The sequence below is a fragment of the Eurosta solidaginis genome, chromosome 4, assembly GCF_040869045.1.
Source record: "Eurosta solidaginis isolate ZX-2024a chromosome 4, ASM4086904v1, whole genome shotgun sequence".
Classification (NCBI taxonomy): Eukaryota; Metazoa; Arthropoda; class Insecta; order Diptera; family Tephritidae; genus Eurosta; species Eurosta solidaginis.
In genome coordinates, this window is record NC_090322.1 from 120,791,577 (window position 1) to 120,818,587 (window position 27,011).

The 27,011-nt window shown below is 42.7% G+C and overlaps 1 protein-coding gene across 6 annotated transcripts in view; it reads right to left on the bottom strand.

The window, feature by feature from the left end:
* The window catches only part of Tao (Serine/threonine-protein kinase Tao), a 201,589-nt gene that overhangs the window by 138,125 nt on the left and 36,453 nt on the right, over positions 1-27,011 (bottom strand). For 4 of the 6 annotated variants that reach the window (XM_067782683.1, XM_067782682.1, XM_067782679.1 and 1 more), the window contains exon 1: positions 15,832-16,303. The exons of 1 other annotated variant lie outside the window; for it this stretch is intronic. The gene's annotated coding sequence lies outside the window, so the exon portion shown is untranslated. Of the gene's footprint in view, positions 1-15,831; positions 16,304-27,011 lie in introns of those variants that run through there. One more of the 6 variants, XM_067782680.1, reaches the window with a different exon arrangement.

Genomic DNA, 27,011 nt, shown 5'->3' on the forward strand with positions numbered 1-27,011 from the left:
CAGCGCTGGAAGCTATCCTCGATCTAGCCCCGCTGCATATATCGATAGAGCAGTCAGCCAAGCGAACCCTCCTGAATATTGTCAAGGAGGGCTCGGGCAAAGGTAAAGTCATATAGTCCCGGAACATGGAGGAATTGAGAGAGAAGATCCCAATCTCTCCCGAGAGATGATATCCTTAGGCAGATAGTTTTTGAGAAAATGTATAAAGTGGAACTGGGAGACAATGGTACATGGGAGGAAAATAGAATTGAGAGCATTCAGCAGCTAAATAGAATAGTATGGTATACCGATGGCTCGAAGACACAAGAGAGGATTGGATCTGGAGTCGGTGGACCCAGTGCAAAGATTTCAACACCCCTGGGAGCATACCGGAGCATTTTTCAAGCGGAAGTTTCGCCATAATCCAGTGCGCTGACCTGAACCTTCAGCGCGAACACTCCAATGAAACAATTGCCATACTCAGTGACAGTCAGGCCGCCCTCAAGGCAATCTCAGCGTTTGAAATAAAATCAGCACTGGTCCTTAAGTGCGTTGAAAAGCTAAATCAACTAGGAGCACACAACGAACTACTACTGGCCTGGGTTCCTGGCCACAGGGGAGTTGAAGGTAACAAGCAGGCGGAAAGCCTGGCCAGAGAGGCAGCAACCACACGACCTATTGGTCCCGAGCCGTTCCTGCTAGTAGGCCCGCAGGAAATTAGGGGGCATCTATTAGTAGAGGAAAGGGAAACGAGGGAAGAACACTGGCGCAATATGCCAGGCCTGGGACAATCTAAGTTTCTGTTAGGAGGTTACAGCACAACTCGATATAGGGCATTAATAGGCCTCTCGAAAGATAACCTGATAATCCTAACGGCTATTCTTACAGGACACTGTAGACTGAACAGTCACATGCAAAACCTGTGTATAATATCGAACATATGCCGATTTTGTGATCGATCGGCGGAGACGGCGGACTATATCTTCCTGAAGTGTGACGCAAGCTCAAGACGTAGGGCTAAGTTTATGGGCTCACCTTGGCCAGAGCATTCTCACATCAAATCCCTCAAGCCAAGTGAACTGCCAGGGTTCATCAGAGATGTCAGCTTGGATGAGGTGCTGTGAAGTAGCTGAGGGCACAATAGACCAATGGTCGCAGTGCGATACTCTATTAAGTATCTACCTATCTAGCCTTTGGTTCAGAAACATCTTCGTTCTTGCCACCTAAAACTTTTTCAAATTTTTTTTGGAAGAAGGCTGATATAATTTATCAGTACCATTTTCTGAATTGCTTTTGGCACTTAAACAATCATTTAGACCAGCATCTGGTATATTAATGGAAGTAGTGGATTTTGCAGCAGACCCCAACTTTTCTCTTCTCTTCTTTTTCAACTCTTTCTAGTGATCTTTCTTGCTTTCTAATATACTCTTTGTCATGAAATGAAATGATCATTTTTCTGTCAGTTCTTTCTTTGGTCTATTTTTATGAGAATTAGAGCATCTGAATGGGCAATGTCAAAAAGCTTCTTGATTTTGTCTACAAATGATTGTTCGTTTGTTCTTTGTTTTTCCGTTCTTCTGCCTTTATTTTTCTTTAGTAGTAGCCACTGTGAATGCACACTTTCAAGTTTTTCAATCGAATCCTTGGTATATTTAGTCGGGATAAGGGTTTTGCTCCTAACTTCATTGAATTCTTCAATAGTACTATGACTGGCGTTCCTGAAAGATTTTATTCCACTTAGGAAAAAATTAGATCTTAACAAAACTTCTTTTGCTGTAGGAAGTTGGTTCATCTTTGTTAAAGGATCTAGGTTCTTAACACCGATTACGTAAACACTGTCTGCCTGACGCGTCTTAAGCGCACTCATTTTATTGAAGTATAGTTTAAACCTGAAATAAAAAAAGGGGTTGATACCATGTTTAATATCAAATTTATTGAAGACCACATTTTTAATTTCTGAATCCTTAAAAACAAACAAATAAAAATTTACAGAATTTATGAAAACTAAACCTTGCTGAGCACTGCTTTCTATATGCTCTACAGAGCTAAAATTTTGCGTAGATTAATCTTTCGTTAGATGTAACAAAATTGGAGGGACGCTAAAATAAATTTTAGATTTTTGTACCACCCTAACATACATACAAGGCAACGAAGAGATAACTCACACACAGATGTAGTCATCAGCCGAAGTTGTTACTCACACATACACACGCATATACATAGGTAGCTCAATTACAAAGCAGGAGATACAGCAGTTCTAAAAGGCGAAACGTCTAGACTTTAGTGGAAATATGCGAATGAAGCAACGGAGAGTATAAAAGCAGCGCAAGCTGAGTAATCAGTAATCATTTTTGATTTAAACACGCTATTAGTTGTGAAGTATAATTGTGAAGTACTACTCCCAAAGTAATCTAAATAAATACCAGTTTGCAATACTGAATATTGGAGTGATTTATTCAACAGTTTAGCGATTTGAACGTTAACAGAAGATTTCAAATAAGCGGAGTTTCCCTAAATTCGTTACAATTGATGTCAGAAGAGGGATTGTTGATTAATTCCGAAGATTGTGAATACAACTTGGACATGGCAAAGTTAAGTGAATTAAAGATCTAACAACTGAAAAAGGAGTTGGATAATCGTGGATTGAATACAACCGGCAATAATCGAATTTCAATCACGGCTACGAGAGGTAATGGAGTCGGAAGGAATTAATGTGGACGAGTATGTCTTTCATCCTTATGAGGACGAGACAACAACAAAAATTGAAGAGAAAAACGAAACATCGCAGACAGTTACGAGCACAGACTTGAAAATGATATTGGCTGCAATACCTGCTCAAACATCGACAGTGACATCTTAACTGGAATCCCAGAAGACATATATGGCATCTCAACTGGAATCACAGGAGAACCGTATAAAATCCAAGATGGAATCGCAGTAGACACACATAACCGCTTCCAAAGGCAGTCGGTTCTATGTACCGGAGCTCCCGACCAAGGACTGTCATTTCAGTGTAACCCCATTTAATTTGTTGCGTCCCTCCCACAAATTGTCATCCTCCCAGCAGCTCCTTGCTCCGGAAGCTATCGAATCCAATCCGGGTCCGTCTCCTGACCTCGATCCTGAGAAATGGTTTTGCTGCGTCTGCCGGAAAAGAATCTTTTTAGGACGGTCATACTCTTCTGCATTGGACAGGTTGTTCTGGGCTAGATCCCAAAACCAGACGTCCACGTAACTTCTATAAATCTTTTGTGGCTCCTTGCTGTTCACGGTAATAGTCTAGTTGAGGGGTCGACTGCTAATACGCGTCAAAAAATATCGAAAGAGGTGTCAAAAGACGAGAACAATAATCCGAAGGCGGAAAAGAAAAATTTTATCTCTGTCCGGAGATATTTGCAGTTGAAGCTGGCGATTTTCATGTGGTTGTTGTTGTGTTGGTACCCCCGGAATTGGCATGGCGTAGCCCAGGGTTATTTTTTATAAGCGCGGCCGAAGGCCGCCAACGCAGAAAGGTGTTCTGCGCAAAAATACTATGGATTCCACCCCCGGTTTCGGAGGTACCCTCGGGTCGTTTTTCGGTTTTTCGTTAATATCTTTTGACCGAGTTAAAATTTTGTTAAAAATTGTTGTAAAATTGTTCTCGAGATTAATACGCGTTTTTTGACGCGTATTAGCAGTCGACCCCTCAACTAGACTATTACCCTGTTCACGCCCAAGGGCGTCCCGTAGTCTACGCCTTAGTGCGCCCCCACTACCTTCCAGCAGCCCCGCTGCTCAGCAAGCCACAACATGTACCCGCTGCTGGTCGCGCCCCACGGCGCCACCAACTCATACGGCTGCTCCCACTCACACCTACAAGAAAAAAGTACAAGGACATTAAGTTTGAGCTTTTGGCTATCCGATCTGATGATTTTAAAAATCAAGAAAGTTGATAGTAGGTTTTTGCAGAACTTCGAAACGTAAAAAACGTCGATTTTTACACTTTTTCAAGCAATACTCTTGATTTTTTTTTTTTTTTTTGAATTTTTTCGATAAAATTTTGAGGCATCGCTGAAACGCTATGGAATTGAAACTGAATGTTGTTTTTGAGACGGAGATTCTAAAAGTATGCGCAAAATTAATGTGCCCCTCCAATACTCAAAACTATCATCAATCAAAGTAGCGATACTTTCTTTTTTGTCATTTTCAATATTGACAATTTTTTGCTTATAGCTTTTTGAGGCAACTGAGTATTGAAATTTGGATTATGCACGATAATAGCCTATCAGGGACTAAAAATACCTGGGCTTCAACAATCGATGCGCCCTTTCAGTTTTGAAGGTACAGGCAGAAAAGTGGAAGCACTTGGTTGCGTAAATTTTTTTCAGGAACATGTTTTTTTGTGGGCACAGAAACATAAATTTGGTACAAAAATTAAAACAAAAAAAAATTTTCTACACTTTTTGACGATTGCCATTTTTTGTCGGAAATTTCGTATATTTGCCCCATGTACATATGTACATCAATAACTTTCTTTGCGTGAATATTCCAAGATGAGGCAATTTTTTGTATACTACTGTGGTGTAGAGAAAAAATTAACAAACGGTTATGAAATATTTGACGCTTACCCGGTTTCATGTTTTTGCCGATATCTCTAAAACCAGGTTTCGGGTATCAACAAAATTTTACCTAAATATAGCCCACACATATGTACATCCTGATAAAATTTCAACACTATCGGTGAAGAAGTGTTTAAATAAGTAAACAAAATTAAGGTTTTCCGGGTTTATATTTTTATCATTATCTCCAAACCCGGGTCTCGGGTATTAAAACTTTTACCTAAACATACTTCGTTCACATATCTATATGTTTTTAAAGTTTCAAAAGAATCGGTAGAAAGGTGTTAAAATAAATGTGTTGCAAACTTCTCAGTAAAAAATATTTGGCGGTTATTCGGTTTTATATTTTTACTGATATCTACAAAACCGGGTCTCCTGTATCAAAAAAATTTTACATAGCTAACTCCATATTTTGTTAAGTGACACACGTTTCCCTGGGAAGTATGCGTTCCTCTTTCGCAAGTTTTGGAAACATTACTTTGAGTACTGGATTCACCGGGCAATTTCCGGCATAAAGGTCCGACGCCTGTTTGTGGAGTTCACCAAGGACCTGCTTGTGTTTTTTCGCTTCATACGGCTGGGTTCTCAGATGCCGTATTTCCTCAAAATGCTTACGGAGATGACTCCTTAAGCCCCTAGGCGGTGCTGGCTCGTCAATCAGATGTCTGTTGGGATGCCCAGGTTTCTGGGTATTCAACAGGAACTGTTTGGTCAGCATCTCGTTTCTTTCCCTGATGGGGAGTATTCTCGCATCATTATGCAGATGGTGTTCTGGGGACATAAGAAGACAGCCCGTGGCAATTCTGAGAGCAGTATTTTGGCAGGCCTGTAGCTTCTTCCAGTGGGTAATTTTTAGGCTTGGCGACCATATGTGTGGCGCGTAGCACGTAATCGGCTGGCAAATTGCTTTGTATGTAGCCATTAGCGTTTCTTTATCTTTTCCCCAGGTACTGCCAGCTAGGGATTTGAGGATTTTGTTACGGCTCTGAATTCTCGGAACAATTGCGGCTGCGTGCTCACCAAAATGTAGATCCTGATCAAACGTCACACCCAAGATTTTGGGGTGTAGGACAGTCGGTAGCGTAGAGCCATCGACGTGGATGTTCAAAATGGTCGACATTTGGGACGTCCATGTTGTAAATAAGGTCGCGGAAGATTTAGTCGGTGATAATGCCAGGTTTCGCGAGGCGAAAAAACTGGAGAGATCAGGGAGGTAGCCGTTTATTTTATTGCATAGCTCATCGATCTGTGGGCCTGGGCCTGTGGCCATTACTGTGCAGTCATCGGCGTAGGAAACGATTGTGACTCCTTCCGGTGGTGAAGGTAGCTTAGATATGTAGAAATTAAACAAACGTGGGGATAGGACACCACCCTGTAGCACCCCTTGTTTAATTCTCCTTGGCTTTGATATTTCGTTTCTGAATTGCACCGATGCCTGCCGACCACCCAGATAATTTGCGGTCCACCTGTTAAGACATGGGGGAAGGGTAGACCCTTCCAGGTCTTGCAGTAACGAGCCATGGATCAGAATATACCCGCGGTAGGTATGCCTGTCGTAAGAGGCGACTAAAATACCAGATTCAAAGGGCTGTGTAGAGCAACCTTTTAGGTTGCCAGCGCAATATATAGCTTCTCCAAACCCAATTGTCAACCTCACCTATCCGCGGCGAATCCTGTTTCACTAACAGACGAGGCTTTGGCGACCCCAAGCTCCTCATGGAACTTGGGGGTATGGAGGGAGGGAATGGCCTGAAGGTTCAATGTGGCCACATAAATCGTTCCCGAGATGGTCGGGCTAGCACCTTAATGGTGCTATGGTACCGGAGCGTACCGGATTTGTATCCGGCAAAGGACCATCACATCGATAACACTCCCCAAAGCCTTCGGGGAGCAACCTTATCGCTACAACAACAACAACAACGGGGGCAAGGGCTGTTGCTCAGCATTGCTTCCGACTCTACTACGAAGATTGTAGTTATGAGTGGTAGCAGCTGTTTGAATTGTTGGCGCCGTGGGGCGCGAGCAGCAGCGGGTACTTGTTGTGGCTTGCTGAGCAGCGGGGCTGCTGGAAGGTAGTGGGGGGCTCTTAGACGTAGACTACGGGACGCCCTTGGGCATGAACAGCAAGGAGCCACAAAAGATTTATAAAAGTTACGTGGACGTCGGGTTTTGGGATCAAGCCCAGAACAACCTGTCCGATGCAACCCCTTAGACGAGACACACTGAACAGAGTATGACCGTCCTAAAAAGATTCTTTTCCGGCAGATGCAGCAAAACCATTTCTCAGGACCGGGGTCAGGAGACGGACCCGGATTGGATTCGATACCTTCCCGGATCAAGAGAATATGGAGCAGTCCTGCTGCAAGGAGCTGCTGGGAGGATGACAATTTGTGGGAGGGACGCAACAAATTAAATGGGGTTACACTGAAATGACAGTCCTTGGTCGGGAAAAATCCCGAGTCGCTCCGGTACATAGAACCGACTGCCTTGGGAAGCTTGTGTTTTTTCGCTTCATACGGCTGGGTTCTCAGGTACCGTATTTCCTCAAAATGCTTAGGGAGATGACTCCTTAAGCCGCTAGACGGTGCTGGCTCATCAATCAGATGTCTGTTGGGATGCCCAGGTTTCTGGGTATTTAACAGGAACTGTTTGGTCAGCATCTCGTTTCTCTCCCTGATGGGGAGTATTCTCGCCTCATTATGCAGATGGTGTTCTGGGGACATAAGAAGACAGCCCGTGGCAATTCTGAGAGCAGTATTTTTGCAGGCCTGTAGCTTCTTCCAGTGGGTAATTTTTAGGCTTGGCGACCATATGGGTGACGCGTAGCACGTAATCGGCTGGCTAATTGCTTTGTATGTAGTCATGAGCGTTTCTTTATCTTTTCCCCAGGTACTGCCAGCAAGGGATTTGAGGATTTTGTTACGGCTCTGAATTCTGGGAACAATTGCGGCTGCGTGCTCACCAAAATGTAGATCCTGATCAAACGTCACACCCAAGATTTTGGGGTGTAGGACAGTCGGTAGCGTAGTGCCATCGACGTGGATGTTCAAAATGGTCGACATTTGGGACGTCCATGTTGTAAATAAGGTCGCGGAAGATTTAGTCGGTGATAATGCCAGGTTTCGCGAGGCGAAAAAACTGGAGAGATCAGGGAGTTAGCCGTTTATTTTATTGCATAGCTCATCGATCTGTGGGCCTGGGCCTGTGGCCATTACTGTGCAGTCAACGGCGTAGGAAACGATTGTGCCTCCTTCCGGTGGTGAAGGTAGCTTGCATATGTAGAAATTAAACAAAAGTGGGGATAGGACACCACCCTGTGGCACCCCTTGTTTAATTCTCCTTGGTTTTGATGTTTCGTTTCTAAATTGCACTGATGCCTGCCGACCACCCAGATAATTTGCGGTCCACCTTTTAAGACATGGGGGAAGGGTAGACCCTGACAGGTCTTGCAGTAACGAGCCATGGTTGACCGTATCAAAGGCTTTTGAAAGGTCTAGCGCTACGAGTACTGTTCTATGGTGGGGGTTTTGATTTAAACCGCAATTTATCTGGGTGCTAATGGCATTTAGCGCGGAGGTAGTGCTATGGAGTTTTCTGAAGCCATGCTGATGAGAGGCTAGCTGCAAATTTGCTTGGAAATAAGGGAGCAAAATGGCTTCGAGCGTCTTTGCCACTGGCGATAGAAGAGATATCGGACGATACGACTCTCCTATGTTAGCTGGTTTACCAGGCTTTAGTAGCGGGACCACCTTGGCCATTTTCCATTTCTCGGGTATGACAAAGGTGGAAAGAGACAGGTTGAAGACCTGCGCTAAATATTTGAAACCCTCTTTCCCTAGGCTTTTAAGCATCGGCATGGCTATGCCGTCTGGGCCCACTGCTTTGGATGGTTTAGCGCGACCAATGGCGTCCTGTTGTTGTAGCGATTATTTATTTATTTATTTATTATTTAAAGTCGACGACAAACTATGGTCGACTGCATAATATAAAAGATATATAAATATACAACTCAAAAGATAAAATTTAAGATATATCGAGATTTCAACAATGTTATATTACAAACAAGGAAATATTAATGAACATTACTATTTAATTTCAAAATATAATAATAAGAAATATGAGTAGAAATAAGATCTTATGCCGAAAACTTATACTGGCGGAATGCATCAGATTCCGCTCAGCATGATTTCGGAATGCAGAGGATTCTAATCTCCCTGTTGGAATGCAACAAGATTCCAATCAGCATGTCATGGGAATCCGGCAGTGCTAAGAGTAGTGTAATGAGGATACGCCATCACAAGGCATAAAAAAGTAACATGACCTGTGTTGTTGGAATGCACCGGATTCCAATCAGCTCGATGCCTGACCCATAAGATTATACTGCCGGAATGCATACGATTCCGGTCAGTGACTCATGAAAAAGCATGTTTTTTACGTTGTTGGAATGCACCAGATTCCAATCAACACAGTACTGTCTTGTTCCTTCTTAATGATACATGTTGATAAATGTTCCTCCATCCTTAAGCGAGATAGTTCCTGTTTTTTATCGAAGGAATAAAATGCCGGCAAGTTAAATTAGCTTGTATCTCTTAAATTATATAGGCAAGTATTGCATTACGTATAGTGGCAAAAGTACATTCAAGACTGATGCAGCTATACAAGTCATTGTGGTGCGCGCACCAGATAAGAAGAGGATTATTTTTAGCAAAGTTTCGTCGACAAAGGGGTAAATAGAAAGGAACGTAGTGTCTGGATACTCTAGGGGGAACCGCAAAAAACAAGCGGCTGAGGAGGTCCTCGGAATCAATTTCTCCAATAATGAGTTTATGGATGAACAATACCCCCAGTAATATTCTCCGATTTTCCAGAGTGGGTAAGTTAATAAGAAGTCTACTTCTGTATGGAGGAAGGTGAAGACTTGAGTCCCAATTAAGGCCGCGCAATGCAAATATCAAAAATTGCTTTTGAACTGACTCAAGACGCTTTATATGCTTTTGAGAAACAGGGGGCCAAACGCATGAGCCATACTCGAGTAATGGACGAACCAGCGGTGTGTAAAGAACCTTAGTGAGGTACGGATCATCGAACTCTTTAGCCCATCAAAAAGGACACCTAGATCATTTCCAATAGATATACGCTCCAAAGGCGTACCATCTATTACATAAGATTTCAATGCTGGCTTCACTCGGTGAAATGTCATATGTTTACATTTAGAGCAATTTAAAGCTAGTAAATTTGTTGTGCACCAACATTGGAACGAGTCCAAGTCGGCCTGAAGAAGATCCAAGGAACTCAAATCGGTAGGACAGTAAGTGTAGCAAAGTTTTACATCATCCGCATACATTATAGTATGGGAATATAATATTGTCTGTGGCAAGTCATTAATGAAAAGGGCAAAGAGCAAAGGGCCTAGATGACTTCCCTGGGGTACGCCGGAGGAAACTCCGAACGATCCCGACAGATTGCACTTGAAGAGGACTTTTTGGGTCCGGTTAGAAAGATAGCTTTTCAGCCTAATAGGTGAAATGGAAAGCCCAGTAAATCAAGCTTATGAATAAGCAACTCATGGTTGACGCTATCAAATGCTTTGCTGAAGTCCGTGTAGATGACATCCGTTTGCTTGTTCGCTAAAAATCCTTCCATAACTATAGAGGTGAATACAAGCAAATTTGTAGTGGTTGACCTTTGACGAATAAAACCGTGTTGGCATGCAGATAAAAGACTAGAACACTGATATTGCAGTTGACTGGTGACAATCTGTTCAAAGACTTTAGGAATGACTGAAAGTTTAGCAATACCCCTGTAGTTTTCAACTTTTGACCTACTACCTTTTTTATGCAGGGGTATAATAAAAGACTGTTTCCACTGTTAGGTTACTCCCCGAAGGCTTTGGGGAGTGTTATCGATGTGATGGTCCTTTGTCGGATACAGATCCGATACGCTCCGGTAACACAGCACCATTAAGGTGCTGGCCCGACCATCTCGGGAACGATTTATATGGCCACATTGAACCTTCAGGCCATCCCTCCATCCACACCCCAAGTTCCATGAGGAGGTTGGGGTCGCCAGAGCCTCGTCTGTTAGTGAAACGGGATTCGCCGCTCGAAGGTGAGGTTGACAATTGGGTTGGAGAAGCTATATATTGCGCTACACAACCCCTTGAATCCCACCAATGGCGTCCTCAACCTCTTTAGCGGTGATGGTGATTGGTGACGCGCTGAATTTGTGTTTATGTGCGTGTCTGTTGGCCCTCCGTCTATCTTTGTCAACCGTAGAATGCATTATATATTGTCGGCAGAAAGCGCTAGCGCAATTTTTCGCATCCGGCAGCACTTTGACGCCAAAGGCGATGGAAACTTTGCTGTTGTTGTTGTTGTAGCGATTAGGTTACTCCCCGAAGGCTTTGGGGAGTGTTATCGATGTGATGGTCCTTTGTCGGATACAGATCCGATACGCTCCGGTAACAGCACCATTAAGGTGCTGGCCCGACCATCTCGGGAACGATTTATATGGCCACATTAAACCTTCAGGCCATCCCTCCCTCCCCACCCCCAAGTTCCCTGAGGAGCTTGGGGTCGCCAGAGCCTCGTCTGTTAGTGAAACGGGATTCGCCGCTCGAAGGTGAGGTTGACAATTGGGTTGGAGAAGCTATATATTGCGCTACACAACCCCTTGAATCCCATGGAAACTTTGTCTTTGTGCTTAGTCGGATTCGATAGGTACTTTACGGTGGACCAAAGTTTACCCACACCGGTAGAGAGGTTACAACCTCTTAGCTGCTCCTCCCATTTCGCCCGCTTGTGTTCATCCACAAGCAATCTGATGTGCTGGTTTATATCCATTATTTGGGGTTCGCCTGGATCAAGCTGCCTTATAAGGTCACGTTCTCTCGCTAAGTTTGCGGCCTCCGCCGGGAAGTGGGGCCGGATTTCGGGAATTCTCCCGGCGGGAATGAAACGTGCCGAGGCGGATTCAATGACCTTGCGGAAGCCACGCTCCCCTTGGCGGGCATCAGTCGGGATAGGGAGGGCAGCAAAGAGGTTGTTTGTAAAAGATTTATATTCTTCCCACTTTCCTTTTTTAAAGTTTATGAAAGTCCGCTTTTCCGTGACGATGAAGTCGGCGGTACGCTCGAGCGAAATAAGTATAGGCAGGTGGTCGGATGGCAATGTTACCATCGGCTGCCAGTTGACGCAGTTTACGAGTTCTGCGCTCACGATTGAGATATCTGGCGAACTGTGACAGCTTCCTACCATACGTGTGGGGGCGTCTCCGTTTATTGTGCAGAAAGTCGTTTCTTCTATTTGATCCGCCAACATCTCACCCCTACTGTCCGCCCGCAAGTTTGAATGCCATAGATCGTGATGGGCATTGAAATCGCCTAAGATAATGCGATTGTTACCAGTGAGTAAGGCTCTGATATTAGGGCGGTATCCACTGGGGCAACAGGTGGCAGGGGAGATGTAGATGTTGATGATTTCTAGGTTTGCATCGCCTGACCGGTCAGATAGGCCTTGACGTTCTAAGACATTTTCCCTGCGGTCGATGCCAGGATCAAATATGTGATATTGCACAGAGTGGTGTATTATAAACGCGAGGCCGCCTCCATTTCCGCTCTCGCGATCTGTTCTGTGGACATTATACCCAGAGCAGGTCTGCAATGCAGATATTGCTGTGAGTTTAGTCTCTTGAATCGCAGCAATGCGGATGTTGTGCCGCTTCATGAAATTGACTATCTCCGTAATCTTCCCAGTTAGTCCATTACAGTTTAACTGCAGAATTCTGAAGTGCATGGGGGGAGACGTCGCCACTCTGGGGGTAAGTGACGGCTGACTACGCCTGGGTTGAGGAAGGCTAGGACGCAATTGCTGTCGTGGCCCTGGGACTGGGCGTCCTTGGGCAAGCATTGGGGTACCCGGATGATTTGGGTTTGCGACCTGGCAACATGGCGCGATGAAACCCGTCGGGGGGTTGCCGTCGCGGAGACCAGAACATCTAGGAAAGTAGCACCACCCAAGGCAGGAGCTGCATTGGGCGGATGTCGCAAACATATATATTCTGTGCTGGCAAACGGTGCAAACGGAGGTTGGGACTAAGAGTCTGTTTCCCTGACCTACAGGATTGCTGCCGGAAAAGAGGGGGGGAGTAGAAGACGGGGGCAGGGGCTGTTGCTCAGCATTGCTTCCGACTCTACTACGGAGATTGTAGTTATGAGTGGTAGCAGCTGTTTGAGTTGTTGGCGCCGTGGGGCGCGAGCAGCAGCGGGTACTTGTTGTGGCTTGCTGAGCAGCGGGGCTGCTGGAAGGTAGTGGGGGGCGCTTAGGCGTAGACTACAGGACGCCCTTGGGCATGAACAGCAAGGACCCACAAAAGATTTATAAAAGTTACGTGGACGTCGAGTTTTGGGATCAAGCCCAGAACAACCTGTCCGATGCAACCATCCCTTACACGAGACACACTGAACAGAGTATGACCGTCCTAAAAAGATTCTTTTCCGGCAGATGCAGCAAAACCATTTCTCGGGGCCGTGGTCAGGAGACGAGACCGGGGTCAGGAGACGGACCCGGATTGGATTCGATACCTTCCCGGAGCAAGAGAATATGGAGCAGTCCTGCTGCAAGGAGCTGCTGGGAGGATGACAATTTGTGGGAGGGACGCAACAAATTAAATGGGGTACACTGAGATGACAGTCCTTGGTCGAGAAAAATCCCGAGTCGCTCCGGTACATAGAACCGACTGCCTTGGGAAGCAGTTCTTTATATGCTCCTCCCATTTGGTACGTTTATGTTCATTTACCAGCCGCATGATATCCAAATTAAGACTCCTAATAAGGGGGTGTCTAGGGTGAGGTGTCTTGCAAGGTCACGCTCTCTTGCTAAATTTGCGGCTTCGGCCGGGAAATGCGGTATGATTTCAGGTATTCTACCGGCCGGGATGAAGCGTGCAGAAGCTGAAGCGATGACCTTGCGGAACGCACGCTCGCCCTGCCGGACATCGGCCGGAACGGGAAGAGCAGCGAAAGATTGGTTTGTAAAGGGGGCAGTCGTGACTTTGGGAGTCAAGAGATGAATGAAGGCGCCTTGAAGGATATAGGTTTTGTCGAGTGTGCTGTCCGATTTCTGCTGGTGTACCTGGTGTCAATGAATTGGTACTAGTGTTTTGGCAGCACGGTGCAACGAATGTGCCGGTCGGACGATTTCCGTTTGTAAGCCCAGAGCATCTATAAAGGTGGCATAGACCAAGGCATGAACTGCATTGGACCGATGCCGCGATCGTAAATACTCTTAGCTGGCATACGGAACACACAGTGTGGGGGTCAAGGAGTTGATGACTCCTTACGCGATTACGATTGTCGGAAAGGGAGGGGAGGGACAGGGGTAAAACCTGGTGTTCGGCATTACTACTATCCATGCTACAGCAGGGAGCCACAAAGGTTTTATAGAAATTTCGGGGGCGACGAACGTTGGGTTCTAACACAGAACAGCCCGAACGATGCAACCATCTTTTACACGTGATACACTGACAAGAGTATGACCGACTAAAATAATCCATTCCCGACATATGCAGCAGAACACAGCCTGGGACCGGGGTTAGGTTTAATACATTCCCGGAGCAGGAGGGTATGTAGCAGTCCAGCTGCAAGGAGCTGCTCCGAGGATGACAATGTGTGGGAAGGACGCAACAAATTAAATGGGGTTACACTGAAATGACAGCCCTTAGCCGGGAAAAAACATCCCGAGTTGCTCCGGTACAAAGAACCGGCTGCCATGGGAAGCGCGGGGCTGATGCTCGGCATTGCTACGACTCAACTACGGAGGTTGTAGTTATGAGTGGGACCAGCCATATGAGCCGGTGGCGCCATAGGACGCGAGCAGCACCGGGTACTTGTTGTGGCTTGCTGAGCAGCAGAGCTGCTGGAAGGTAATCGGGGGCGTAGACTACGGACGTCCTTGGCCGTGAACAAGGAGCCACAAAAGATTTATAAAAGTTACGAAGACGTCGGGTTTTGGGATTTAGCCCAGAACAACCTGTCCGATGCAACCATCTTTTGCACGTGTCACACTGAAATGAGTATGACCGTCCTAAAAAGATTATTTTTCGGCAAACGCACCAAAACCGTTTCTCAGACCGGGGTCAGGAGAAGGACCCGGATTGGGATCGATACCTTCCCGGAGCAGGAGAGTATGGCGCAGTCCCGCTGCAAGGAGCTGCTGGGAGATGGACAATTTGTGAGAGGGACGCAACAAATTAAATGGGATTACACTGAAATGACAGCCCTTGGTTGGGAAAAATCCCGAGTAGCCCCGGTACATAAAACCGGCTGCCTTGGAAAGCGGAGACAATCGTAACTCCTTCTGGTGGGGAATAAAGCTTCGATAAGTAAAAATTAAAAAAAATGGATATAGCTCAAAACTCTGATTATGACTGGGTTAAATCTTCTTGGTTTTGATCTGACGTTCCAGAATTGGACCACTGACTGATGACCACTTAAACAAAAGGTGTAAACTTTTGTAACTGTGTGAAAGGGTAGACCGTTCCAAGTCTTGCAGTAACATGCCGTGACTGTGTCGAAATCATTGTTTATAAAAGGATTCCAATGGTCAAAAGCCTTTGACAAATCTAGCGGTACGAGTTCTGTCCCATGATGTGTTTCTTATTCAATCTGCAATTTGAGTGTGTTGACATTTAGCTATGTAATTTGTGAAAGTCATCGCGGTAGTTGACAAGTGGAAGTTTTGCGATGAAATAAGGGAGCTGGACAGCTTCAAGTGTCTTGACAGGAGAGATGATGTCCGCGAAAGTTTGGGGAGTGTTATCGACGTTGATAGGCCTTTGCTGGATTTTAATCCGATACGTTGCGGTAACATGCAATACTAAGGTACCAGCCCGAATAACTCTGGAACTGCAGAAGTTATCGGTCCTAATATCCTTTTACCTGGACCGCGAAAGAGCTGAAACTGCTAATTTAGCTAGTAGCCCGCCTTCATTGGGAATAATTTTTTGACCTCGAGTTTATAGATCATGCCCTACCCTAGCCCTTCCATCGCTATCGAATTCGGGGTCGCCAAACACTCACCTATTTAATACATGGTAAATTTTACACATTCACATTTGTTACATCGCTCGAATTACCTTCATAATTTTTTCATTTAAATGCTTTCATTAAGGTTTTACTTAGAACAATTAAGGGATTGATTAAATAAACCTTTTACACCAGTATATTCTCTTCGCAATGTTTTAGATAGTAACTTACATATACAGCTCACATTCATCATTCACCACATGCTCTGAACTTGTTTTCTTATCGCTCGAACTATATTACAAGATCTCTTCTAATGCACAATTAATTACTTCACTTAAATATTTTCTGATTTTTCAGTGTCTCACTCTCCACTTGAATGGTTACACTTTTTTAATAAAAATATTGCACTGCTCCGTTTAAATGCCATCGACGGTAATTAATCGCAAAACATATCAACGCCTTTTCTACCACAGCAGATACGACACACACACTATTCGTGTTTTAACCAATGCGATTAAGTAAAATACAGAGCATACCTTTTAATTTACATCAATTACAAATTAATTGCAATAACATATAGCTATTAACTATAAAATTATATTTATTGTTGTCTTCTCCTTGGAAATTTTTAATAGAATCCGAAATTTTTGGCAGACTTGGTCCTCGCCTTCATAAAATTTTCTAGGCGCTCAAGTGGTGAAAATGCAAAACAAAATGGCGAGAAAAATTGTAGTATTGCCAGTTCACAAATAAAAACTTGTTTCAAACTATCGAAATGAATATCGGAATGACATGAATTAAATTTACTCAAAATATATTTAAAAAAAAATTGCTAAATGATTGTCACGTTTTGTCAACTTTTTAAGGCAAATCTCGGTGCTTCTATACGGCAGCATAAAACTCTTTATGCACGTCTAACCCAGGATGGCGAAACCAAAGTCGGAAAATAAAAGTTGTTAAAAGTCAGAATATGTACATTTGTCAACACACAAAATTTTAATAATGTTCTATAAGTTTTCTATATGTTATTGAAAAATAAAAGAATGAAAATGTTTAAGATAAAATATTTCTCTTTTTTATCGTTAGTAAGACCTATAATATAGATAGACCATATATATAGATTTTGTATTTGATAAAATTCTTTTATTACCGATGTTAATGATTTAATGCAAATTAACTTTTATAAGTGTGTGGACTGATGGGAAAACATTATGACTGGTAAAATAAATGCTTTGTAGCTCAACTGGATAAAAATTAGATTTTTTAGGCATATTGCATCAACCATCACCTTGCATTCGATTCAAAGAGCACAGCGAGAAAGAGAGAAATTTCAGTTGTTATTACGAAACTTGAGGGTGTTAAGCCGAGTGATCATATTGTGATTCTCGAAAAATTGTTTAACAATTGAAGACACATTTCAGAATTTGGTTTGTTTTCAACAATTTATTGATATCTTTAAAACTCCTTCAGTTACGATATAAGTGGGTATGAGTTAGTGAAAATGTTCCACCATACAGAGCTAGTATTGAGTTCTCGAAAAAAAGTGTAAGAATATCCAATATTGAAAATAATTTTTTTGAGAGCTTAACACTTTCCCTTCACCACATTTTTGTGTGCAAGTTTATTCGTTCCAAGCAACACAAAAAACTTACAACGATCAATCAGTTTGATTAAAGATATAATATAATTTTACAAATTAATATATCATGGAAAAAATTACAAAATCAAAATATTCAATATTTTATTTATTTAAACCATTCATTTGGAAACCTTACCCTCCCTCCCTCCCGGTTTCCAGTTGAAAGTTTAATAAATACAAAAATTAATTTTGATTTTTGTTTCGTGATATTTTTAATAAAATCTTCAATATCAATACTTTCGTGACAGCTTCTTAATAAAAGTATATTCGATAAATGACTTGATGTTAAACTGTTGCTCTGCTTTAAGCAAAAGAACTTTAAGTCCGGAAAAATTTTCTCACAAAAATATATTGTGGGAAAAGTGATAGGCACTGAAAAGATATTCCTTTCAATATTGGATATGATGATTTAAATTTTTCCAGAATTCAATATTATCTCAATGTGGTGGAACGTTTCCGCTTCACAAGATGATTAGCTCGAACTGAATTTCAAATTCATACTTACTTATATCGCATTTGAAGGGGTTTTCAAAGATGTCAAGTAATGGCTGAAAGCAAACAAAATCCTGAAATTGAATTGCAGAATTGCAATATGATCACTCGGCTTAACACCCGCATGCTTCTTAATAATAACCGAAGTTCTCGGAAAATGGGTATAATCGCCAGATTGAAGTTCCCTTAAAAGCAAAAACAGTTCTGTCTGGAATTGATGCACATTTTTCACAGCACCGTTTATTCCCCTTTCTTTCCCTTGAAGCCTTAAATTGAATTTGTTCAAAAAAAGGAGACATCAGCCAAAAATGCTAAATCCAAAATAAAATTGTCATCTTTTAAAGATCGAACTAGGGCGTCTTCGTTACAATTAATTTCAAGAAATTGCAGAACTTCTTCCCTCAACTCAAATAACCTGTTGAGAAAATCACCGCGACTTAGTCAACGAATGTCTGTAAACATTTTTAGGTCATCATGCCGAGCAGAAGTTGTTTTTAAAAAATTAACAAACTTTCTGTATTTCGTTGATAACCTGTTCTGCACTTTTCATGACAGGATGACCCCTCAAAAATTTTTAAGCGAGTGCAACTTGATGAACAATGAACAATGAAAATACTTACTTACTTAATTGGCGCTGAACCGTCTAAACGGTTATGGCCGTCCAACAAGGCGCGCCAGTTGCTCCTTCGCTCCGCCAACCGGCGCCAATTCGTCACACCAAGGGAGTTTAAATCGTTTTCCACCTGGTCCTTCCAACGGAGTGGGGGCCGCCCTCTACCTCTGCTTCCAGAGGCGGGTTCCGATAGAAACACTTTCTTGGCCGGAACATCATCTTTAATTCACATAACATGGCCTAGCCAGCGCAGCCGCTGCGTTTTAATTCGCTGGACTATGTTGATGTCTGCGTATAGCTCGTACAGCTCATCATTAAATCTTCTTCGGTACTCGCCATCGCCAACGCGTAGAGGTCCATAAATCTTTCGAAGAACTTTTCTCTCGAACACTCCCAAAGCCGCTTCATCTGCTGTTGTCATGGTCCATGCTTCTGCCCCATATAGCAGGACGGGTACGATAAGTGACTTGTAGAGTATGATTTTCGTTTGCCGAGAGAGGACTTTACTTTTAAATTCCCTACCTAGTCCAAAGTAGCATTTATTGGCAAAAGTGATTCTTCACTGTACTTCAGAGCTGATGTTGTTGCTAGTGTTGATGCTGGTTCCCAAATAAATGAAGTCTTTTACTGTTTCGAAATGTTGGCTGCCAAAAGTACCGTGGTTGCCAAGGCGCATATGAGCTGACTCTTTGCTCAATGACATCAGGTACTTCGTTTTGTCCTCATTTACCATCACACCCATCTTTACCGCTTCTTTTTCCAGTTTGGAGTAAGCAGAACTAACGGCGCGGGTGTTTAGGCCGATGATATCAATGTCATCAGCATACGCCAGTAATTGCACGCTTTTATAGAATACTAGCAGACCCGGCAGACGTTGTTCTGCCCAAAATTTGGTCTATCTGCATACATTTTAATAAGCTTTTCCGTCTAACTCTGCCCTCGCCCCTCCACACTTTTTCTTAATCTTTTTATTCACTCCTCCCTCCGTATTTTTCGCTTCATCTATCTCCATCTTCGTCTCATTCTATCTCTTTATCAGTCTCTTTCTCTCTTTTCTCTTCTCCCAAGTTTTTCTCATTATTCTTCATATCTTATTGCCAGTCCCAGAGGGTGGTATGTATTTTGCTCCAGTCCCATTCCGAGTCTCAGTCTCAGTCCCAATCCCAGTCCTAATCCCAGTTCCAGTCCGTCTCTGGTCTACTTCCTGGAAAAAAGCATCGTAAATATTAATATAGGCAAATTTATATACCAAATTTCAGGCAAATCGAATAGGACGTATGTAAATAGGTATGTGGGTGTTATTAATTCATGTCTTTATTTCGGCTTTGTAAATCTTACTCTGTACTAAAGCATACAGCAACAGCTTCAGTTTGATACCCCTAATGTAAAAACACATTCTAGGTGTATCCGGGTCCACGTTTTGGCCTATATCTGGAGACCCTAGACACCCAGCGGCATAAAACTTACTCTGTACTAAAGCACACATTAAAAGCTTCAATTTGATATCCATAATGTAAAAACACATCCTAGTGTTACCCTGATCCACGTTTCGGCCTACATCTCGAGACCCTAGTCACCATAGGTATGAAAACTACCTATACTAAAGCACTCTTCAACAGCTTCAATTTGATACCCATAATATAAAAACACTATCTAGGCGTTCACGGGCCCACGTTTTGGCCTATATCTCGAGACCCTAGTCACCCAAGTGTATGAAAATTACCCTATACCAAAGCACTCATCAACAGCTTTCATTTGTTATCCATATTCCATAAACACATTCCAGGGGTACCCGGGTCCACGTTTTGGCCTATATCTCGAGAGCCTAGCCTCCCAGTTGTATGAAAATTATCCTGTACTATAGCACTCACAACAGCTTTCATTTGATATCCATATTGTATAAACACATTCTAGGGGTACCTGGGTCCACGTTTTGGGCTATATCTCGAGACCCTAGCCTCCCAGTTGTATGAGAATTATCCTGTACTATAGCACTCATCAACAGCTTTCATTTGATATCCATATTGTATAAACACATTCTAGGGGTACCCGGGTTCATATTTTGGACTATATCTCGAGACCCGAGCCTCACAGTTATATGAAAATTATCCTGTACTATAGCACTCATCAACAGCTTTCATTTGATATACATATTGTATAAACACATTCTAGGGGTACCTGGGCCCACGTTTTGAGCTATATCTCGAGACCCTAGCCTCCCAGTTGTATGAGAATTATCTTGTACTATAGCACTCATCAACAGCTTTCATTTGATATCCATATTGTATAAACACATTCTAGAGGTACCCGGGTCCATATTTTGGACTATATCTCGAGACCCTAGCCTCACAGTTGTATGAAAATTATCCTGTACTATAGCACTCATCAACAGCTTTCATTTGATATCCATATTGTATAAACACATTCTAGGGGTACCCGGGTCCACGTTTTGGCCTATATCTCGAGACCCTAGCCTCCTGTACTATAGCACTCATCAACAGCTTTCATTTGATATCCATATTGCATAAACACATTCTAGGGGTACCCGGTTCCACGTTTTGGGCTATATCTCGAGACCCTAGCCTCCCAGTTGTATGAAAATGATCCTGTACTATAGCACTCATCAACAGCTTTCATTTGATATCCATATTGTATAAACAAATTCTAGGGGTACCCGGTTCCATGTTTTGGACTATATCTCGAGACCCTAGCCTCCCAGTTGTATGAAAATTATCCTGTACTATAGCACTCACAACAGCTTTCATTTGATATCCATATTGTAACGAATTTACTGCAAATCCTCTTATTTGCCCTTTTGCTAGGTTCGTATCGCTAAACTGTTGAATAAATAACTCCAATATTGAATAATGGAAAAATGGCGTTTATTAAAATACTTCACAATAACACTCAAACTGTGCAACGAATAGCTTAATACCAAACTGATAGCTTAAATGAAACTGACTTTCAAAATAATACTGCTATTGCTCGCTAGATATCGTCTTAATCGAAACTATATATTAGAAATTACCCTATACCAAAGAACTCATCAACAGCTTTCATTTGTTATCCATATTCCATAAACACATTCCAGGGGTACCCGGGTCCACGTTTTGGCCTATATCTCGAGAGCCTAGCCTCCCAGTTGTATGAGAATTATCCTGTACTATAGCACTCATGAACAGCTTTCATTTGATATCCATATTGTATAAACACATTCTAGGGGTACCCGAGTCCATATTTTGGACTATATCTCGAGACCCTAACCTCACAGTTGTATGAAAATTATCCTGTACTATAGCACTCATCAACAGCTTTCATTTGATATCCATATTGTATAAACACATTCTAGGGATACCTGGGTCCACGTTTTGGGCTATATCTCGAGACCCTAGCCTCCCAGTTGTATGAGAATTATCCTGTACTATAGCACTCATCAACAGCTTTCATTTGATATCCATATTGTATAAACACATTCTAGGGGTACCCGGGTCCATATTTTGGACTATATCTCGAGACCCTAGCCTCACAGTTGTATGAAAATTATCCTGTACTATAGCACTCATCAACAGCTTTCATCTGATATCCATATTGTATAAACACATTCTAGGGGTACCCGGGTCCACGTTTTGGCCTATATCTCGAGACCCTAGCCTCCTGTACTATAGCACTCATCAACAGCTTTCATTTGATATCCATATTGCATAAACACATTCTAGGGGTACCCGGTTCCACGTTTTGGGCTATATCTCGAGACCCTAGCCTCCCAGTTGTATGAAAATGATCCTGTACTATAGCACTCATCAACAGCTTTCATTTGATATCCATATTGTATAAACAAATTCTAGGGGTACCCGGTTCCATGTTTTAGACTATATCTCGAGACCCTAGCCTCCCAGTTGTATGAAAATTATCCTGTACTATAGCACTCACAACAGCTTTCATTTGATATCCATATTGTAACGAATTTACTGCAAATCCTCTTATTTGCCCTTTTGCTAGGTTCGTATCGCTAAACTGTTGAATAAATAACTCCAATATTGAATAATGGAAAAATGGCCTTTATTAAAATACTTCACAATAACACTCAAACTGTGCAACGAATAGCTTAATACCAAACTGATAGCTTAAATGAAACTGACTTTCAAAATAATACTGCTATTGCTCGCTAGATATCGTCTTAATCGAAACTGCTTGACAACTCAAATCAAACTGAATTCCAGCGCCTCTACAATTGTCGCCTTTTATACTCTTTGATTTCAACGTTCACATCTTCTAGGCGCTTCCAGAATCTACTAGTCCAGCAGCTCTCAAACTTCTCAGCTGTAACTACAATTGCACACTTTTATAGTTTTTCTCATTGCATACTTATAGGAGTATCTCAGATATATGCATGGGTTTGTGCATTGACTCTCCGCTGCTCGTATACGTACATGGTACATATGTATAGACGCAATTATTGTTTCGTTTAAGTAGATACATAATGATTAATCTATGGATGTGAATTCACGTCACTGCTTAGCATCGGCTTAGAGTTGGCAGCCCCCTTAATTTTGCTATTGTTCGTACCACTGCCCTCCACCTAAGTCTGATCGTCCCGATCAGACAAATCTCCCGATCTAAACGCCGATAGCATCTCCAAATGTACCACTCTTCTACTCCGTGGTTTCCCAATGGTTTGTATGCGGTAGATGGTATCACCGATCTTCTTTACAACCTTGTACGGGCCTTCCCAACTGCACCGAATCTTGGATGGAACACCTTTCCACCGGTGAGGGTTGTATAACAGTACCAAATCTTCTTCCAAGAAACCTTCTGAATTTTTTTTCTCATTGTACCTGCGTTTCATCTTACTACTCATTACCCTGGGCCGTTCCTTTACACTCTGTTGTTTGGCCAATGAACTACTTCGTAGACCTTGCGCTGGACGGATTTGCTTTGCATAATTAGTATCGTTCCGACGCTTCACAACAGTAGTGTGTCTTGGCTTGAAACCACCCTTGCATTCTTTCTGCGAAATCCTTTCCTTCGTTTTAGTACGTCCGTTAGGGGTTTTCAATGCCAGTGTTTCTCTCACATGTACCTTCGGTTTTGATTTGTTTGGCCCATTTGTTCCATCAACCTTTACCTTTGAATTTCGTGGCCTTCGTCGAGTCTTCTTCACCAGTACGCGATTACTGCTGAACCCTTTTTCCAAACTAAAGTTAAGTGGTATGTCCTGGTTCTTATAGCGCATAATTTTTCTTCGCATATGGATCCTGATGTCATGGTCAACCAAGAAGTTCACTCCCAATATGACTTCATCAACGATCTCCGCCACAACGAATTTGTGTAAAACCATGACCTTCCCAATTAGGACTTCACATATCACTTCTCCCTGGTCTTGGTTATACTCGCCTGTGACCGTACGCAACCTTGCTCCAGGTAATGACTTAACTCTCCTGTAGACCAAATCAGATCGAATCATGGAATGAGATGCGCCCGTATCTACAGTCAGTACATGTTCTTTGCCATCCACATTCCCTCTGACGGTAAGACTGCTCGATTTTCTACCAATTTGCAACACAGATATCACAGGGCATTCAATAGCTGGATCTAGCTCTCGATCTCTACCTCTTACTCGCTCTTGCTCATCTCCTCCAGCTTTGCGTTTACGGCCACCCACATTGTTGGAACTGCTAGGATCAAGATCGCAATGACGGGAAATGTGACCGGACTTCCCGCATTTGAAACATTTGTTAACTTTTTCACTCCGCTTTTGCGATCCTTTCAGCGCCTCCAATATTGCGTCTACCCACTCCGGCCTTTCTACCTCCACACAGCGTGCTTTGTAAACTGGCTTACACAGAAGCAATGCTGTTTCTTGAGTCAGTGCATGTGATACCGTTTCAGCAAATGTCAGCTTTGGGTTTGCGTATGTAGCTCGCTTCGTTTCCACGTCCCGTATGCCATTTATAAAGCTCTGGATTTTTACCCTTTCAGTGTATTCCACGGGTGCGTCAGCATTTGCAAGATGAGCCAATCTTTCAATATCTGAAGCAAACTCCTGCAATGTCTCATTTGCTTTTTGGCAGCGGTTTTGCAACTCAATTTGGAATATCTGTTCCCTATGCTCGCTTCCGTAACGTCTCTCTAAAGCGCTCATCAATGTTTCGTAGTTGTTCCGCTCGTACTCTGGGATGGTCGGTAAGATTTCCGCAGCTGGTCCTTTTAAAGCTACGAACAATGCAGCAACTTTATCTTCAGCATTCCAGTTGTTCACTGTTGCGGTCTTCTCAAATTGTAGCTTAAAGACCAGGAAAGGAACAGAACACAGAAGCAATGCTGTTTCTTGAGTCAGTGCATGGATACCGTTTCAGCAAATGTCAGCTTTGGGTTTGCGTATGTAGCTCGCTTCGTTTCCACGTCCCGTATGCCATTTATAAAGCTCTGGATTTTTACCATTTCAGTGTATTCCACGGGTGCGTCCGCATTTGCAAGATGAGCCAATCTTTCAATATCTGAAGCAAACTCCTGCAATGTCTCATTTGTTTTTTGGCAGCGGTTTTGCAACTCAATTTTAAATATCTGTTCCCTATGCTTGCTTCCGTAACGTCTCTCTAAAGCGCTCATCAATGTTTCGTAGTTGTTCCGCTCGTACTCTGGGATGGTCGGTAAGATTTCCGCAGCTGGTCCTTTAAAAGCTACGAACAATGCAGCAATTTTATCTTCAGCATTCCAGTTGTTCACTGTTGCGGTCTTCTCAAATTGTAACTTAAAGACCTGGAAAGGAACAGAACCGTCAAAGGATGGTGTTTTTACCTTTGGATTACTCGTTGAAACTGCGGGGCGATTTAGTTGCAACTGCTCGATACGTCCTCTCAAAGCATCCATTTTTATTCAAACTGTAAAATTTTTGTATATTGCGTCTCCTACTTCGAGGAAATACGTCCTTATAAGAGCACTTCCAGTTGAGCAGAGATCTGCGATGATATCTGTGCTGAAATTTGAGCCGACATTTCGGATATCCGTGCCTCTTGCGCTTCAATCTTCGCTGTTATTCGTATCGCTTGGGATTCCATCTGTGATGATATATACGTTTTCTGTTCTTCTAGTTGATATGACATGTTGGTGGATATTTGCGATGACATTTCTGTTATACGTGCCTCTTGCGCTTCCAGTTGGGATGCCAATTGCGACGACATTGATGCTACTGTCGATGTTTGTGCAGATATTGCAGCCAATATCATGTTCAAGTCTGTGCTGGTAACCGTCTGCGATGTTTCGTTTTTCTCTTCAATTTTTGTTGTCTCCTCGCCATCAAGATGAAAAACATACTCTTCCACATCAATTCTTTCTGCTTCCATTGCCTCTTGTAGCCGTGCCTGAAGTTCGAGTTTAACGCCGCTTGTATTCAATCCACGGCTCTCCAACTCCTTCCTTAGTTGCTGGATCTCCAATTCACTGAACTGTGCCATGTTCTTGTTGTCCTCTGGAATTTATTCAACAATTCCTCTTCTGACACCAATTGTAACGAATTTACTGCCAATCCTCTTATTTGCCCTTTTGCTAGGTTCGTATCGCTAAACTGTTGAATAAATAACTCCAATATTGAATAATGGAAAAATGGCCTTTATTAAAATACTTCACAATAACACTCAAACTGTGCAACGAATAGCTTAATAACCAAACTGATAGCTTAAATGAAACTGACTTTCAAAATAATACTGCTATTGCTCGCTAGATATCGTCTTAATCGAAACTGCTTGACAACTCAAATCAAACTGAATTCCAGCGCCTCTACAATTGTCGCCTTTTATACTCTTTGATTTCAACCTTCGCATCTTCTAGGTGCTTCCAGAATCTACTAGTCCAGCAGCTCTCAAACTTCTCAGCTGTAACTACAATTGCACAATTTTATACATCTTCTAGGCGCTTCCAGAATCTACTAGTCCAGCAGCTCTCAAACTTCTCAGCTGTAACTACAATTGCACAATTTTATAGTTTTTCTCATTGCTGCTCGTATACGTACATGGTACATATGTGTAGACGCAATTATTGTTTCGTTTAAGTAGATACATAATGATTGATCTATGGATGTGAATTCACGTCACTGCTTAGCATCGGCTTAGAGTTGGCAGCACCCCTTAGTTTTGCTAATATTCGTAACAATATTGTATAAACACATTCTAGGGGTACCCGGGTCCACGTTTTGGGCTTTATATCGAGACCCTAGCCTCCCAGCGGTATGAAAAATAGATGTTGGTCGATTCACAGACCTACTCAATATGCTCCTAAAATTTCATGAGAATCGGTCAAGCCGTTTCGGAGGAGAACGGAAGCGAACATTGCGACACGAGAATTTTATATATAAGATTATTCCAGAGCGGTTAAGTTCTGCAGCTAGTATAATTTGCTCCAGCATAAAATTAAAGAATCCGCACGATAGGGAGTCACCCTGTCTGAAACCTCGTTTAGTTTCGAACGGCTCGGAGAGGTCCTTTCCAATTCTGACTGAGCTGATGGTGTTGCTCAACGTCATTTTGCACAGCCGTACAAGTTTTGCGGGGAAACCAAATTCAGACATAGCGGCATATAGGCAGCTCCTTTTCGTGCTGTCGACGGCGGCTTTAAAATCGACGAAGAGGTGATGTGTGTCGATTTTTCTTTCGCGGGTTTTTTCCAAGATTT